The following is a 4,397-nucleotide window of genomic DNA, read 5'->3' as shown; positions in this document are numbered from 1 at the left end:
AAAAAAGGAAGGCAGGGTTATGCTCATTTATTTGGAATCGATGCTATAGGAGAGGAGCATAAGGCTAATATCGCCGGCTGCGGGAGATAGACGATGGTGGCCTTTGGAAATGCTTTGAAAATCCAACTTTGTTTATCTGAAATAGTTATAATTTAGAGAGAGAGAGAGAGAGAGAGAAGGATTTCCCGATAATATTGTTTCACTTGTTTCAGTTTTAGGAAACCATGGCAAGATCTCAGATCCAGAAGCTTTTTCAGTTTGCCTAGTATTTTTTTTTTTTTCCTCTGCCAGCTCCAAGACCCATAGTGGTAAATGGTAACACAGAGCAAGGGATTGGGAGGAAAAACCATGGGGCGAAGTTGCAGACGAAGAAGAGGGATCGGACATGGTGAACATGAACATAAAAGATCTGAATTTTCACTCTACAGCTGCTACGTCTTATCTCCATCTTCTTCTTCTTCTTCTTCTTGGGCTTGGCAAATACTGCCGGAAAACTCTGTAACTTCCCAACGCCGACAAATTTGGGAGGTAGGATGACTCCACAGCGTTCAAAGGAGACGCCTTGGAGAGAAGTAGCAATGGTTTAGATAAATTGTTGCTGATCTGCTTGTTCTAGTAACAGATCAAAGCAGTTTTAGCTGTGAATGGATTGTCTTCTCCAATTTCTTTATACCAGCAGAACACAAAAACGATAAATGGGTTCATGAAAATGCTCAAAATATCAAGATAAAAAAAAATGAATTGGGAATGCAATCGTTCTAAGACATAAATACAAATGCAAAATTTTAACAGAAAGCTTCTTCTCCCCCGAACCCTTCTTCTGAAAATTCAGACTTCCTCTGCATGATTCGAGTGAGACTCCATGAGGCTTTGCTTCATGATAAACTAAGAAATTTCATCTATCAAAGAAAGAGAAGATGACGGAAAAAACTGTGGGAAGAACCGAAGGGAAAGCAAGAAGTGGAATAAGGTATGGATTTCAGATCCAAGAACGGGATTGTCTTCTCCGATGGAATTCTGGGCAGTTTTTCCGGCACAAGAGACCTGCATTGAAAAAAGTGAAGATGGGAGAGGAACAAAGCAAACAAAGGAAAATAAAAAATCAGAAAGCAAACAAAAGTACTGAGTAATGATCCCTTTTTTCTCTTTCTTTGTTCTTACATTCAAGGATGAGAGTAAGAAGATGAGAAAAAGAACAGAGGAAGACCCATAAGTGTTTATGATCTCTGCATTTTCTTTTCTCAATCTCTTGCATTCTGTGGGTTTGATTGAAAGAGAGATCCAATTACAAATTTAAAATAAGAAACAAGAAATATAATCAGGGCAATTATGGTTACCATTAACAGAAACTAAGAGTTGCAGACGCTGAACTCATTTGTTTCTAATCTATAATTCCGTTGTTGGATTTGGAAAGATTGCAGAAAAATTAGTCTCTTCCTTTTGGATTCTCAAACGGGTGTGAAATCCCTCTCAATTACATGGCAGGCGGGGGCATGTAGGACGAGAGAGACGACGATGGAGATTGACGAATTTGTGGAACGGAGGGGGAGCTGGAGAAAGGTAGAAAAATGGGTTGTAGAGTGGTGGTATTGGGAAGGTTATGTAAGATAATATTTATGAATGGATGAGATCTTTTCTATTTCATCTAACGGTCTGTAGATGCTAGCATACCTAATTCCTAGATGACCTACTAGCATGCTTGTCCTTTTTCCCTTAAAAATAACAATGGAGAGAAAGAGGTAAAAGTTTGAATATACGGGAGTATCAGAAAAAAAAGTATAAAATAGGGGAGTTTTAGTAATTACAGACTGAGTGTAGAGGAGTGATAATAAATTTCCCATCTCTCTCTCTGTCTCTCTCCTTCTTTTGGGAATTGATGAACCGTGGGATTTATGGCCTGATTGATCAAAGTCATTTTCAAATATCTCAATTGGTAAAATTTCAAGAAATTGTATCCTTCTAATAAATGCCGAACAAGCATCTTCATGATAGTGTAAGACTCATTATTCATCAATTACCCCTTCCACACCCCACCCCAAAAACCCCAAAAAAAAAAAAAAATTCTTTTAAGTTATTTATTTTGAATGGTTTGCAATTTTCTACTCCCAACTCAAATTTTCAATGCCTTCGCTTGTGGTTTTATTTTGATATTCCACATTTTTTTCCATTCCTTTTTCTTTCTTTGATTTTTTTTTTTTTCTTTTTCTAAATATCAGAAAAATATTATATGGGGAGCCTTTTTTGGGCAGAACGTAGAGTCTGTACCCAGACATAAAAGATGTGAAATGACCATCATATCCTTGTATCGATGCCTTGGCATTGCTCTCATTGGCCAAGGGCCAAGGCACGTGCTGCAGCCTTTAACTCTTTCTTTGGTATTACATTCATTTGTTTCCCTCCTGTTAGTGCATAGGGTTTAACTAGATTAATTGTCTCCATTGGAGAGCCATCGATAGATCATTCAGTGGACATCATCCCCCCCCCCCCCCTTTCCTTTCCCACTAACGTATGGAAACACAAGATATATAGTGCAACGCACGTTTCAATCAGAATCCAATCCTAACTAAAACTGCCCCTCTAATAGGAGCGGTCCCCCTCGCCCTATTCAAAACAAATAAATTCTAAGTCTATTCAAAACAAATAAATTCTAAGTTTCTAACCACAAAGGCCTAATAATGGTTATTTCAGCATGCCAACCCCATCTGTCGTGTACCTATTACGGTTGCACAACTCTTCACAACTCTATTTCCTTCATATTATTTATCACAGGAGATGACCTTAAGCATTCTCTATTCTCTGGTCTTTGTAGTATTGTTTTCAATATAAGACCTAAGACCATATAGTCTACAAGATGAAGAGGTCAGGGTCTTTGTATCCACATGAACCCCCCCCCCCTCCCCCACATCAACCCTAGAAAACTTTGAATTATATCTGCCTCAAAAAATAACCAAAACATGGTGGTCCAAGTGATCAATAAGTCACACATTAAGATCATTTACACTGATATGGAAATTTCTATGGATCACCCCTTTGTTTTTTTTTTTTTTGCAAGAGTCCCTCCCCCTCACCCCCAAAAAACCCTCATCGAAAGCAAGAATAGTGATGGACTTTCTTCCCATGAAAGGAAAATAAATTAGCTACATTTTGATGGCTTCTAATTTTGTACTTTATTTTTTAGAGTTGAGTTGGTTCATCACACCATGACCAAGAACTCTTCTCTTCATACCATATATAATATTGCACATGACCTAAATTTTAGTAAACCTAATATCCACGTTACATCTAATCATGAGAAAATTACAAACAAAGGAACTCAATTAAATTAGGGCCATTGATAAATTATAAAAAAAAATAAAAAATAAAGGAAGAGGAAAAGAAAAAAGCTCCATGGAATTTCATAGATAGGCCATTAAATTTTATAGCTTGCCCATCAAAGGGGACCTCTACCCCTTTTTTTTTTTTTTTTTTTTGGCTAGACTAAGGGGTCCTCTACCTATTGTAGCACAACCTATCAAATAATCAGTCCAGTCGGCATGGCTGAAATAAATAGAGGTATCATGGGAAGTGGTCTAGGTATTGGTGTGCGACAAAGATCAGAACATCAAATCTGCCTATTTCTATCGTCGGATTTTCTTATCTATTAGCATGATATAGAAAATCTTCCCTTCACTTTCCTTCACTTAATTAAAACCCCACACAATTTTTAATGCAATCAATAGAATGTTTTGAATAATTCCTACAAGGTAAGAATTCATGATAGAGGATTTGCTCGGATTAATAATGTACAATAATTCAAATGCTATAGCTAGGCCAAGTGGTTCCTTATTATACAAATATGTTACTCTTGATTTATAAAATTACAAAGAGCATTACTGCGTGCAGCCTGGAGTACTCTGAAGTTTTAGGGTTTTAAGAAAGGACCGAGTTTTCCCACCACCACAGTCCACGTTTCAGATAGTATTTATAGGATATAGGGAATAGTGGCGGTGGTATGATCAACTATTCATAAATAAGGGAGGCAAGAAAACTTTCATTTTAAAATATAAAAGGGTTAGGAATTGCTACCTAATTGTGTGGCCACTACGCCAGCAATGGTGAATACGATGCTCTTAATTAATAAAATTTCAAAGAGGACTATTTCCACCTGGAGTATGTTTGAAGCTTCAGGGCTTAAAAAAGAAAGTATCAAGTTTTCCCACACTTACTGTATTCATAAGATACAGGGAATAGTAGGTCATGGGATTATCGACATTTGAAGATAGGGGGAAGGCAATATTTTAAGACCCTCGATGGAATTGTTCCTGATAAGATGATTTTTGACGCCTTGCATGCTGTCCTCGAAGTTAACATGTATATTACTGTTTTTTTTTTTTTTTTTTTTTTTTTTTTTTTTTTTT

At 36.9% G+C, this 4,397-nt stretch overlaps 1 long non-coding RNA gene across 1 annotated transcript; it reads right to left on the bottom strand.

The window, feature by feature from the left end:
• Positions 1 to 698: 698 nt before the first annotated feature.
• Positions 699 to 1,554, bottom strand: LOC122078489. Its single transcript, XR_006140094.1, has 2 exons — positions 1,338 to 1,554; positions 699 to 1,044 (listed from the first exon to the last, which is right to left on the bottom strand). It is a non-coding gene; the product is annotated as an uncharacterized LOC122078489 (long non-coding RNA).
• Positions 1,555 to 4,397: the final 2,843 nt, after the last annotated feature.

The sequence above is a fragment of the Macadamia integrifolia genome, chromosome 5 (assembly GCF_013358625.1).
Source record: "Macadamia integrifolia cultivar HAES 741 chromosome 5, SCU_Mint_v3, whole genome shotgun sequence".
Taxonomy (NCBI): Eukaryota; Viridiplantae; Streptophyta; class Magnoliopsida; order Proteales; family Proteaceae; genus Macadamia; species Macadamia integrifolia.
Note: the sequence above shows the minus strand (reverse complement) of the source record. Positions and strands in the feature narration are given on the sequence as shown.